Source organism: Lepus europaeus, chromosome 18 (genome assembly GCF_033115175.1).
Source record: "Lepus europaeus isolate LE1 chromosome 18, mLepTim1.pri, whole genome shotgun sequence".
In the NCBI taxonomy this organism is placed as follows: Eukaryota; Metazoa; Chordata; class Mammalia; order Lagomorpha; family Leporidae; genus Lepus; species Lepus europaeus.
The window spans coordinates 66,939,771-66,953,895 of record NC_084844.1 but is presented as its reverse complement, the minus strand read 5'-3'; the positions used below and the strand labels follow the sequence as shown (position 1 = coordinate 66,953,895).

General features: G+C 45.9%; 1 protein-coding gene across 1 annotated transcript in view; it reads right to left on the bottom strand.

The window, feature by feature from the left end:
- LOC133777329 (zinc finger protein 260-like) overlaps positions 1-14,125 on the bottom strand; it is a 67,314-nt gene that overhangs the window by 39,656 nt on the left and 13,533 nt on the right. The window contains exon 4 of the mRNA XM_062216859.1: positions 10,396-10,528. The gene's annotated coding sequence lies outside the window, so the exon portion shown is untranslated. The remainder of the gene's footprint in view (positions 1-10,395; positions 10,529-14,125) is intronic.

Here is a 14,125-nt window from a genome sequence, read left to right as displayed (position 1 = left end):
GGCACAAGGAAGACCTTTGTCTCTCTCTCTCACTGTCCACGCTGCCTGTCAGAAAAAAAAAAAAAAAAAAAAAAAGAAATGGGCATTGATCAGAATAGATGTTTCTCAGAAGAAGAAATCTAAATGGTCAAGACATATATGAACATGCCCAATGTCGCTAGCCATTAGGGAAACGTAAATCAAAACCAATAGCAGACTCCATATGTGGGAGAACACAATGCTTGGGTTTTCATTTGTGCAACAAGTGGCTTTAGAGGACCCTGTTCACCTCTAGAGGGCAGAGTCTACATGGCAGTAAGGAAACCTTAATGTTTTCTAATGGGCCTGTTAAATTTGACCAGTGCCTACTATATTTGCCACAACTTTCCAGTCTCACTACTTTCCTTCTTCTTCCTCTCTCTGTCGCTTGCAAAAATAGTATACCTTCTATAAACTGAGGATACTTTTTTTTTGTTTTTATTCCTTCTGTCCCTTATGATATTCCTCTAAGAAATCACAACCATCAAAGTATTCATTCATTTATGCAGTCTGCAGTTTGCATGGGCTACTACATGGCAAAGTACTAGGTTAAAGGAAAGGTATAGGCCAGGAACTGAGCAAGGTTCACAATGATGAAGCCATCGAGGGAATGAACCCAATGGAAGACCTCTCTTTCTTCCTCTCTCTGCCTCTCCTTCTCTGTCTGTGTAACTCTGATTTCCAAATAAATAATCTTTAAAAACTAACTAAATAAATAAATATAGTAGTAACCTGGTGGCAATACCTTTCTATCAGAACATGTGAAGCACTCAAACACAGTTTGTCACGGAAAGTCAGCCATAGTTTTCAAGGGCACATCTTCTACTCCACTATGTGGACATCTCTGTGGGGGGTAAGGGGCACTTATTTCTTCCCCTCTTCTTTCTTACCACTCTCACAGTTATAACTTCTATAGATGCTTCCACAGACCAGTCTCTATGAAAATGTAGAACTAATTTCCTCCCATGTCAAAAATGTCACGGGTTTAAACACAGAACCCAAAATAAGACAAATAACTGCCCTTCTTAATTACACAGTGTGGAATATAAGATTCTCAGTGGATCACTGGGTAACTGTAAAGTACTAGGCAGAGAAAAACTGTTACTCATCTGTATTTATGATGCTGTAATTCTCCACTTTATGCAAACTCAGATTAAAAGAGCTCCAGTTAGTGGGCAGCACTGTTGCATAGTGGGTTAAGCTACTTCCTGCAGTGTCAGCATCCCATATGGGTGCCAGTTGGGGTCCTGGCTGCTCCACTTCCCATCCAGCTCTCTGCTGTGGCCTGGGAAAACAGTAGAAGATGGCCCAAATCCCTCATCTCCTGCACCCACCTAGGAGACCTGGAAAGCTCCTGGCTCCTGGTTTTTTATCAGAACAGCTTAGGCCATCTATCTCTGCTTATGCCACTCTGTAACTCTGCCTTTCAAATAAACAAATAATTATTTTAACAAACAGCTTCAATGCAGAAGAAGCTCCTGGCTACTGGCTTCAGATCAGCACAGCTCCAGCTGCTGCTGCCAATTGGGGAGTGAACCATTGGATGAAAGATATCTCTCTCTCTCTCTCTCTCTGCCTGCCTCTCTCTTTGTATCTCTGAGTTTCAAATGAATAAATAAATCTTTTTTTTTTTTGACAGGCAGAGTGGATAGTGAGAGAGAGACAGAGAGAAAGGTCTCCCTTTGCCATTGGTTCACCTTCCAATGGCTGCCGTGGCCAGCATGCTGCAGCCAGCACACTGCACTGATCTGAAACCAGGAGCCAGGTGCTTCTCCTGCTTTCCCATGTGGGTGCAAGGCCCAAGCACTTGGGACATCCTCCACTGCATGCCCAGGCCATAGCAGAGAGCTGGCCTGGAGAGGGGCAACCGGGACAGAATTTGGCACCCCGACCGGGACTAGAACCAGGTGTGTTGGCACCACAGGTGGAGGATTAGCCTATTGAGATGTGGCGCCGGCCAATAAATAAATCTTAAAAAAAAAAAAAAAAAAAAAACTCCAGTTATTGACAACACAGTAGACTTGCATTAATTTTAGTTCACTTTTCACTTTGCAAAGGGATCAGTGGCAGGTAAAAACAGTTGACAACCTTGCTAACCGGAGAAGAAATAGCTGAAGACAGAAAATGAAAAGCAGCCAAATAAATCATCAGCTACGATTCCATGGCCTTGTAGAAGAAATACAGCCACAACCTGAGACAAAGAAAGAGAAATGAACCCCATCCAACACAAACCTTGAAAAGTGGATGCTCACAATTAATGAGTGAAGCAGCTGCCCACTGATATCTTGTCTAGGGAGTGAAGATGCCCTAAGTTCTGCTTCTGAAAACTCCAGTCATAAATCTGTCCTCGTAAATCTGTCCCTGACATCTCTTTTACAAACATACTGGACCCACCGATAGTTGGAAATGTGATCCTAAGTCATGTAGGCTGCATTTAAACCCACCAGTACTATAACAGCTGAGGTATGATGCTGGTGATCCTATGAATATTCTAACAAACTTGAATTTGATGCTCAATTCTCAGGAAATCATTCCAGCTGAGCCTAGGGCCATTAATATAAACTCCTTGGACCCTCCACTCTCTCTGTGCCTGTTTGAAAGAAGGGAGTTTTCCCACCCCAGGTTTCTGTAACAGCTTCAAATTCCAGATTGGAAAAATCTGATAATCAAATATGGGAAAGGGATCAATGCACAAAGCTGCTACGCAGGCTGCACACTGCTCCCTCTGGGAAAAAGCTGAACACTCAGGGCCACACCCAGCAGGTGTGTCCGTGGGGACCCCACCAGGAAGATGAGGTGCAGGATGAGAGCAGTGGGGCAGATCCTAGTCAGATCCTCCTTCCCACCCCTCTGCTGCCCCAGGCTCTCTGCTGAAGACCATCCAGCCCCACCCTGCAGGAACCAGCCCAGGAAACAGCAGGAGGCCCTGCCAGACTGCATTCTGAGACCACCCACAGTGGGAGCCCAGCTTATTTAACTGGAGAGCAGGAGTCTCCCCGCCTTCCTTCCCTGTGCTCTCAGCTGCCCTGCATGTGCAGTTTCCCAGAACGCTGCCCTCTCCTGTAACCACTAAATAAAGCACATTAGGGACAGGCCGGGCACTGGGAGCCTGGGAAGCAGAGGTGGGAGACAGAACAGCCCGGGCCCCAGCCCTGACCTCGGGGAAAGTTGCCATGATCGCTGAGAAGTAAGTGAGCCTCACTGGGGGCCTCCAGCCGCCCTGGCACCCACCCTTGTCCCACACACCTCCCCGCCCGTTCCTGTACCCCAAACCTGCTGCAGAAAGTCCCAGGAGTAGGTACCCTTTCTTCTGGAACCACAGGGAGCGAAGCGGGGAGAGTGGGGCAGAAAGAGTCCCTGGCACATGGGACCCACAGGCGGACGATGAAGAGGGAAGCAGCAGCAGGAGGCAGGCTCTGGGTGAGCACTCGGAAACTGCCTGGGATCCCACGTGCAGAGCAGGAGATGCAGTAAATGCAGGAGGAGTAACACAGCCCCCAGGGCAGACCTCGACCAGGGAATGAACTCCCTCTGGTCCAACCCTTGGGCGGGCACTATCACGCGCATGCCTACAGGCATTCGGAAGGCAGATTACATCAGAGATCCTGGGTACTCTGGGAAATGGAGTCCAGGCCACAGCATCCCTACAGACACCAGCTGGCCCTCCCCAAGGGGTGCAGGCTGGGGTGGGTGCCCACAACCAGAGGGCATTTGCTTTTGTTAAGTCCCTCCTTCCTGTCCTTCCCACCCCAACATCTCAAGGATCAGTTGCTGTTCTTCCTTTCCTGAATCAAAATCTTAAAGAATGACACCCACTGCTGCTACTGACCCCAAATTTTGGCTCCCTCATAACCTCTGTCTCTTCCAGAAAAATCTTATTTACTGCTTTGGCCCTAGAAATCATAAATGGCTATGGTAGAATGTAACTTTTAAGAGAGGTGTAGAAGGCATGGTTTAACATCCAGTTTTGAGAATACAATTTTTATTTGTGTTTACAGTTCTTTTAAGATTTATTTATTTATTTGGAAGCCAGAGTTACAGAGGAGAGGCAGCGAGAGAGAGAGAGGTTTTCCGTCGGCTAGTTCACTCCCCAATTGGCAGCAGTGCCACAGCACTGACCCCTTATAGTTCTTTTCAAATCATTTTACACTGTCTTTTTATTCATCTAGTACGGAGACAAACAGAGGAATGGACACAGAGCTAACATAGCTGAATATTCAAGAAGACAGGTTAAGGGGTTAAATGCCTTATATCATTTATATACCTTCGATTAATTCTGGGGACAGTATTATCTGGAGTTTACAAAGGAGAAACTGAATGGAAAGAGCTTGGAAAAACATGGTGTTTTTTAATATCATTAAAAAGTCTAAGTTAAAGGCCAATCAAGGGGCCAGCGCTGTGGCATAGCAGGTAAAGCTGCCACCAGCATTGATATTCCATATGGGTGGAGGTTGAGTCCCGGCTACTCTGCTTTCAATCCAGCTCTCTACTATGGCCAGGGAAAGTGGTGGAAGATGGCCCAAATCCTTGGGCAGCTGCACCTGTGTGGGAGATACAGAAGAAGCTCCTGGCTGCTGGCATCAGATCAGTACAGCCCCAGCCATTGTGACCAATTGGTGAGTGAACCAAAAGATGGAAGATGTCTCTCTCTCTCTCTCTCCCCTTCTACTCTGTGTAACTCCGACTTTCAAATAAATAAATAAATCTTTTTTAAAGAGCTAATCAACATATAATACTAGTTTTAAAAATCTGTCTTTTGTCTTGGGTCTCAGTTTTTAAAATCTGATTTCTCATAGGGAAAAAATGTGAGAGATACAAAGAGTACCTACAAAAATAATTTACACTGTAAAGAACCACAGAGGATTATAACTTGTCTAGAAAACAAAGGAGATTTGGCCAGCGCCATGGCTCAACAGGCTAATCCTCCGCATTGCGGCGCTGGCACACCAGGTTCTAGTCCCGGTCGGGACGCCGGATTCTGTCCCGGTTGCCCCTCTTCCAGGCCAGCTCTCTGCTGTGGCCAGGGAGTGCAGTGGAGGATGGCCCAGGTCCTTGGGCCCTGCACCCCATGGGAGACCAGGATAGGCACCTGGCTCCTGCCATCTGATTGGTGCAGTGCGCCAGCCGCGGCGGCCATTGGAGTGTGAACCAACGGCAAAAAGGAAGACCTTTCTCTCTGTCTCTCTCTCTCTCACTGTCCACTCTGCCTGTCAAAAATTAAAAAATAAATAAAGAAAGAAAGAAAACAAAGGAGATTCAAAGTTTCTATTATTTCATGGTAATTTTTTCTTATTTTTAATATCAAGATAGTATGTAAATTTGCAGTGCTAGGTATTTGTGTGTTGTTTGATATGTTTTATTTTTAAGCAGAAATTCAAAGAGATAACTGGGTAACATGGGGTTCTATATCTCTGATTACTTCTCTCAATTAGAGATCATGGGATTAGAGTTGGTGCTGGATTAAGAATGCTTAAATCTTTATCCACTGACTTCACACCACCATTCACTATGAAAGACAATATTCTTTGGGTAGATTGCTCTTTCTTGCCAGACTGTAAACTTCATGGGGTCTAGAAACACTTGCTTTGACACTAAAACTCAGCATCTTGACAGTCAGTCTTTTAGTTGAATGAATAAATGATATACAAAATAAATATTTCTGCCCCTCAAGAACTGCCTACTAGAGAAGAAAATAAAAATTGATTTGATGACTGTCAGTATTAGGTGAATATATAATTTGTTGTTCTGACATAAGCTTGGTCATAAAAAGGGCATATTAATAATGACACAGAGTTGAAGTGTATAAACATCTAGGGCCAAGCGGGTTAAATGTTCACCCTAGCTATGTAAGGCATTCCATGTCAATAGGAGAGGAAGGAGGAAGAGGGGAGGGAGTGTAGGTGGGAGAGTGGTTACAGTGGAAAGAATCTCCATGCTCATTAATTATTAGCAAAGAGAGAATCTATGATCATTTGTTGCTTAAGAAAGGGTGATAGGCATTATTTAATTATAATGCAGGCATTAATGTTTTCCTGTCTCTGAAATAGGAAGTCTATAACTCAGAATTCCTTGCTGTTTCATCAAAAACAATTCAAAACAAAAACCTAATTAAGCATAAGAGGAAGTTGTGCATTAGAAATGTATTCTAATCTCTAGGAGATTCAGGGTTTGGAAAATTAATCCCAAATCTTGCTGCAAAATATCCCATATATTTTCCATGACCACTACCAGTAAGCATAAACTCTTTTTTTTAAAAGATTTATTTATTTATTTGAAAGTCAGAGTTGCACAGAGAGAGGAGAGGCACAGAGAGAGGAGAGGCAGAGAGAGAGAGAGAGAGAAAGATCTTCCATCTGCTGCTTTACTCCCCAATTGGCCACAATGGCTGGAGCTGAGCTGAACCAAAGCCAGGAGCCAGGAGCTTCTTTCAGGTCTCCCACATGGGTTCAGGGGTCCAAGGACTTGGGCCATCTTCTACTGCTTTCTCAGACCATAGCACAGCTGAATCGGAAGTGGAGCAGCCGGGGCTCGAACCGGTGCCCATATGGGATGCTGGCACTGCAGGTGGCAGCCTTACCCGCTACGCCACAGCACTGGTCCCCATAAACCCTGTCTTCTGCAGAACCAGTACCCCAGACACCAGCCACAACATGACATCCCACGGCACACCCACTCCTGGCAATGTTCTGCAGCTCCTGCTCCTCTCCACTTTCACTGGAAGGATCTGCAGCTCCTTTTTTTTAATGCGAGTAAGTCCGATTGAGATGATGTCCCTGATACACTTGGCTGGCAAGAGCCATGGCATGTGTCCATGACCTAGCTAAATGCAAAGCTGGAACATTTTAAACTTTTCAATGCCATGGTGAGACAATGACTCCATCTAATGAAGTAAGGCATTTTTCAGGGAGTCTAGAGAATCAAATATGACAAAATGACAAATCTTAACCAAAGACTGTCATGGTAGAGAGGAAAAGAACCCAAAATGTACTTTTCTATCTTTTCTTTTCTGATATAAGTGCCTAAAAACAAAGCCAAGGAGGGCTGCCACAGACCCATTCTGAAAATTCCTTAATATCTTCATTTTCATCCAAATTAATATTTTATTTGAAGAAAATAAACTTTTACATAAATGAAAATGTAATACTGCAGACAAGTGTACAGGAGAAAATAGGCACTCAGTTACCTTAGAAAAATCTGGGTCCATTAATGTGTTCTTCCAGAACCAATGCTGCAGTACAATAGAACCACAGCCTCTGATATTCCCCCTCCACCCTGATGGATCTTGGGTTTTCCTCCCACCTCCCCTCTCCTGTGAATATCTAAGTAGTAGGACAAAAGGAATCCAAAGATACGATGATGGTATTTAACATGGAATAAACATACTGTTTTAGTCAGTACAATCCTCAATACTACAATAATTATTTCTAGTTCACTGATTACAAAATTAAGTATATGAAATCTATTCCTAATTAATCATTCCATCGAGAGCTTAATGTAGACTTTCAGAGGTGAAAGAAATAGAGATATGTGTAGAGATGTGTATCTCTATAATACAGATTTACCTCTGTACTTTATAGGCAATATACCATGTTTGTATTTTTTTTGCAGTCTGGCATAGTTTATTACATCCAGCTTGTCACTTTGGAAATTTTATAATTAGACATTAATATACAAAAAATTTTGAATCTTTACAGATAATATAGAGCACCCTAGGCCCTCCCAGGGCAGAAAACAGATCATGAGCTCATACAATGGCTTCAACCACAAGGAGCAGATGAAGATATCGTCGGAAAGATACCTATCCCTGCAGTGTGGCTGCTGAGCAGTTCTGCCCTTACAGATCTCGTCTGTTTCAGGTCACTGAAGAAGGTTACAGGCTTTCTGACATTCCTAAAGATTTCACTGATGAGGATCTAAGATATCTTTACTCTGCTAAGAGCCTCAGAATGGTTTGTACAATAGAATGTTACTTTGTCCATGTGAATATGCCTTAAAGCAGTAGAAAGCACACTGATAACTTTCTAAATTAATTCCCTTTGCTGGAGCTTGGTCAGATGAGCTTCTCCACCTCCCCACCAGTCAGGCATTTTGCCAGGTTTGCCAAGATGTGGCTGGAATTGCAGGACAGATGGGCAAAGTCTGAAGCAGGAAGGTAAATGGTTCAGCCTCCTGCCATCCACACCTTGCTCTAAGGGAGGCAAAGCATGAGATGCCAGCAGGCAGTACCTGCACCCTTGTTCTCCTGCAGCACTGTGCTACCTTCCTCTAGACCACTTCCTCCACCACTGGCACCCAAGAGCCACCTCCAAACATGCAGAGAACATTTCTATTATACAAAGAGTTTGTGGAACATGGAATTCAAAGATAGGTGTAAGGGCCAGCATTGTCAAGCAGCAGGTTTAGCCACTTTTTGCGATGTGGACATCCCATAGGGGAGGTCCAGCTCAGTCCTGGTTGCTCTGCTTCAGCTTCCTGCTAATGCAGCAGATGTTGACTTATGTGCTTGGGCCCCTGCCACCCATGTGGGAGACTCAGAGGGCATTCTTGGCTCATGACTTCTACCTGTACCAGCCCTGCCCCAGCTATTGCATGCACCTGGCGAGTGAGCCATCAGATAGAAGATCTATCTCCCTACCTCTCTCTGCCATCTTAAAAAAAAAGGTACAAAGAAACTGAAAGCCATACATATGGAATATACATAGTATGAATTATGTGTAGCTCTCACAATTTATTTAGTTATTTTTGAACTTAACACCTTAAAAAAAAAAACTTGAAAGACAGCAACTGAGATCCTCCATCCACTGCTTTATTTTCCAGATGTCCATAACAGCTGGGGCTGGCCCAGCCAGGAACTCCAAGCTTTAAGCCATCATCTGCTGCCTCCCAGGTGCACAAGCCTGACCCACTATGAACAGATGCCCCTACATTTTTTTATTTTTCCACAAACTTTTTGAAGTCACTTTTGCCAAAAGGTTCCTGACACCTCTCTTGTTGCTTTCATAGCGGCAGACTCTGGAATGCCATCTCCCAGTACAGAAGAGAGCCTCAGCAGTCCTTGGGGGCCAACAAGTAGGCAGATGGTGATAGGGTGAGCAAATCCCATACATCTTTGTTGTTAATGTAACTGTGAATGTGGCCAGTGCTGTGGCTCACTAGGCTAATCCTCTGCCTGCGGTGCTGGCACACTGGGTTCTAGTACCAGTTGGGGCACCGATTCCATCCCGGTTGCTCCTTTTCCAGTTCAGCTCTCTGCTGTGGTCCAGGAAGGCAGTGGATGATGGCCCAGGTGCTTGGGCCCTGCACCTGCATGGGAGACCAGGAGGAAGTACCTGGCTCCTGGCTTCGGATCGGCACAGGTGCCAGCCATAGCAGCCATTTGGGGGTGAACCAATGGAGGGAAGACCTTTCTCTGTCTCTCCCTCTCTCACTAACTCTGCCTGTCAAAAAAAAAAATGTAACTGTGAATGTCCATATAATTTTGTTCTGTTTACACAAAAATATCTTTGTTTAACAATTGAAGATTGATGCTGTAAAAACTGTCCTCAAATTTTTTGCTATTTTATTATTTATAAACCCATTTTGAAGATTTGTAGATCCATAAGTCCCTTGAGGACAGTGCACCCTGGTTTTGATATCCTTCACAGAAATAAATACAAACTGATTTCCATGGTGGGGGGAATCACTACAAACTATTGAACTTGTCACAAATAAGAGGCTGGGAGAATGGCTGCTCTGGTTATGCATAGTAACTACTATAGCACTTAAATAGGTTTAACGAATCTGACTGTAGGAAATAAATATAAAGAATTGTCTTGGGCCCTCTGCCAGCTCTAATCCTCTCATTAGGGAAGTGACAGTCCAACAGTCATGTGTGCACACCTGAGAGGGATGCAGCACTGCCCCTCAGGGCAGGCAATGAGCTCTTCCCCTTCAAATAGTGGCAAGGTTGCAGCAGGCACACAAGGAGTTGCTCTTCCTTTAAGTAACTGGGGAGTATTTGTCAAAAGTATTAAACTAAAATTTGGGAATCTCTGTATTGCCCTATCCTCACATTACTTAACATTCAATTACATGTTTTAAAAGATTTTATTTATTTATTTGAGAGGTAGAGTTAGAGAGAGAGAGGCAGAGAGAGAAAAGGGGTCTTCCATCTGCTGGTTCATTCCCTAAATGGCTGCAATGGCCAGAGATTGGGCCGATCTGAAGCCAGGAAATCAGGAGCTTCCTCTAGGTCTCCCATGTGGGTGCAGGGGTACAAGCGCTTGGGCAGCTCACTAGCATGCTGCCTGGTTCCACTGTTCAAGCACACATCTCCCATTCTCTTTTGGCGGGTCTACTGTAAAGAAAGGAGAGTATCTACAGTAATTAATATCTTACTGTTGCTCTCGCTGTCCGCCTGCAGGCCTGAGGGAAGAGCACCTGAATACGCACTGTGGAGTTCTGGACGTAGTTTCCAAAATTCAGTCTCTTCGCAGCTTAGGGACTCTGTCCTCGTCAATCACCTGAAAGCCTGCAGGAGTAGGGAGAAACTGTGTTTGAAGAATTCACAAATAAAGTGCATTGAAGTCAACCACTACCACCTCCACCACACCCCTAATTCAGGGTTCTGGCAAATCCCAAGCGGACCAGGAGTGACTCAGGAGGTGACCTCGACTCTCAAAGGCTCCAAAGAGCCTGGTGCACCCAGGGTGAGCTCAGTTCATCGCCCTCCCGCCCCCGCCACCAGGACGCCCGGCTCCCAGATCCTCCAGGAGGCAAGAGGCAGCCCCGCAGGTCCAGGCACACGTGGACATGCATCCAGAGCTGTCCCAAAAAGCAGGCCCAGCTCGGGTGTCGCCTCCTGACAAAGTCGCTGTCTCCTACTCCCTCCCGGAAGGCTGCAGGCCAGCACCCTGAATCGAGGCCCTCCCGTGAAGGAAACTGCCCCCATGGGAACCCTGCTCCACTTGCGGGCAGGGCTAGGGAAGAAGGGCTAAGCCAGCCTCCGCCCCAGGACTGCAGCCTGGGAAAGTCCAGGGCCCCAGCGCCCCTGCCGGGTGTGGCGTCTCCCTGAGTGCGCTCTGAGCCTGGCCTCAGCTATCAGCAGCTCCCTTGCTTCCAGAATCTGCTGCAGGGCGGCTCAGGCTCCGCCTGGCCAGGGGCCTCGGACCAATCCTCCCTGTCCTGGGACAGGACCGGCGCACCAGACTTGCCCCACGCCTGGCTGGCTATAAAGGTCATTGGCGGGCAGCTGGTAGTTGGGGTGTGTGCAGGTGACGTGGGTGGTGTTACGTTCTTGGCCATTGAGCTCAATTTCAGACATTGGGACAAGAACACAGGCGGCAGCGTCGAGAGCTAGGAGAGCCAGGAAGGGAGGCAGACCCGGTGAGTGCGACCCTCAGCCTCTCCCGCCAGCCTGCTGTAGGCATCCAGGGCAGCAGAGTCCTGCGGGGTCCCTAGAGATCCTGGCTGCGCTGTGCCTTCCGTCATCCACCCTCCTGCGCTGCCGCTGGGGCAGTGCTTCTGCGGTTGGATGTCTCGTTCGAGTCCATGGTCGTTTTCTCATGATGGGCTGACCTCACGCAGTGACAACCATGGAACAAATCACTGTTCTGCGGCATCTGCCTCCCAGGAGCGTTGCGGGTTACAGGGGGGCACGGGTGAGGCGGTGGCACCTCCTGTGCGTGGTCTCTGGCCCGTCCAGGACCGAAGGTGGAAAAGGAAGCAGAAGAGCTGGCTCAAGGTAGTCCCGCTGCGGGTTCCATCAGGTGTGAAATGTCTCCCGATTGCGGTTAACCTTGCAGGGAAACTGTCCCCTTTGGTGGGCCAGAGACAGCATCTGCTTTATTAGCTGTGCAGTATATTGAAAATTAAAATTTGGGCAGTCCTATCTTTAGTCCTCACAGCAGCACTTACATTATGAGGAACACATGAAACTGCTCAGTAATTCAGTGCTGAGTTTAATATTAGGTTGGTAAGCCTGCTATTGGCTTTTGGTTTGTTTGTAGCTATTGGACGACTTTATTTGGTAAAAATGCATTCAGGTCAGTAGTGTACTCAAGGATGGTCATTTAGTGAAATGTACTTTTTTTTACGAGTAAAAGATTGGAAGACACGATTGAGCTACCTCAAAACTCCACCACTCCTGGGAAGGCCACAGTTGGCAAGAAAAGCCCGTAGCAAACTTTCATCAAGTAAGTTGAGATTCCTGTGTTTGCAATCTGAACAGCTCACTGCTGAGCTGGGAGGGGAACTGCTCTGAGCACAACTCACTACAGAACTGCTCTTGCAGACCTTCCCCAAAGGAAGCACTGCTGTGGTCAGAAGCATTCCAGGAGCTGCTGGCCTGCAAATGTGAATTAGTCTTGAATTTAATCCATTGCAAGTATCTTGACAAGAATGCAGAAAGGCTGTGTCCTCAAACACACATGAGCAGCTCCCCAAGGGGAATGAGACTTAACCTAGAAGGTCTGTTTATCTCCCTTTATCTCAGCATATTCACCCCAGGTGGGGGAGATAAATCACCCTTCAGTTCTGCAATGGCAGTGCTCTTGGTGGAGGCTGAGGATGCTTTTCATTGCAGGCAGTGTTTGCAAGAGACTTAGTTCCCTGACGATTTGTGCCTCTCCTACAAATACATTTTGGCATTAAAAACAAACTGAAGTATTTATGTTTTAGTAGTATGGCACCAACTTAAGTATTTTGCCTACTGGCATCTTTGTCTTTAAAGAGCTAAATCCTCAGGACTACAGGATTGAGTAAAAACTGGAAAATAGCTAATCCTAGTACTAGAAAAGCACAAGGGATTATTTGATCATTCGGTTCTTCATATTTCACATGCTTTTTTTTTTCTACTTTTCCCTTCCTACAGATATTCTGGCTGTATTGAAGGCTTTTTTAAAAACTGAATTCTGTGAAGAAAATATAGGCTTTTGGCTGGCTTGTGAAAACTTCTGAAAAATCCACCCACCCCAGAAGCTATCCTTAAAACCAAGGTAAATATATACAGTCTTCATAGAAAAAACCCCCAAAGAGGTAAGACCAAATTCCTCATTTCAGTATAAAGTGTACACCCTTGGCACCAAGAAGCAACAAAGGAAGTAAAGATATAAGACTAAAGCAAGGGCCAGGGAATCTGAAAAGCTTCCTTTCCTGGTGTCCTGGCTTTCAACTAAGTATCCCCAGACCTGGCAGGTGGAGCTCATCACACGTTACAGCTTCTGATTTTCACTTTCAAAGAGCAGAGCTCCCTTCTCTAACGAAGGATAATGAGTGATCTTTGTTTCAGATGAGCTTGCTTTCAAACCAAAACTCTTATTATCCAAAATATACAAGAAGCTACAACCCCCAGCTGTACAACTGCCTGGAAAAGGGTGTACAACATGATGTTTTACTTATTTGAAAGGCAGAGTTGCAGAGAGAGTTCTTCCATCTGCTAGTTCACTCCCAAAATGGCCACAGTGGTCAGGGCTGGGTCAGGCTGAAGCCAGGAGCTTCCTCCAGGTCTCCCATGTAGGGGCAGAGGACCAAGCACTTGGGCCATCTTATGCTGCTTTTCCCAGCAGGGAGTGGGTAAGAACTGGAGTAGCTGGGACTCAAACTGGCATCCATATGGGATGCTAGTGCTGCAGGCATCAGTGTAACTTGCTATGCCACAGCACCAGTCCCAGGTAGAACACTTATCCCTGTTTTTTGGAATCAGAGTTCTACTAGGGCTTGAGTGAAAAACCAGAGATCACCACAGACACCATGGTTGATGAGAAAAAGGGAGCCCCAGAGTAGAGGACATGTTCTGTTTCCTAAGGCAGAAGTCTGTGACTGCCAAAGAGACTGCCATTCAATTCAGTTCCCTCAGAACTATTGATTCCAAGCTAGGTAGTGAGTCAGAAAGCTGGTGACTGTCCAGGAGATGCTTGTATCAGAACAGCTTCCACCACTGTACAGACACAGGCAGGAAATATGTGGTCTCAGGGGGTGGGTCTTGTTGGAAAAGCAGGACTGTGAGATAGAAGATAATGCAATGGAATGCTGTTGACCTAAACTCATTTAAAATCAATAGGTCTGGGATTCTGTGGCCTTAACTACCTAGCTGTATATCTTCCACTAAATCAGTTCATGTTACCACATA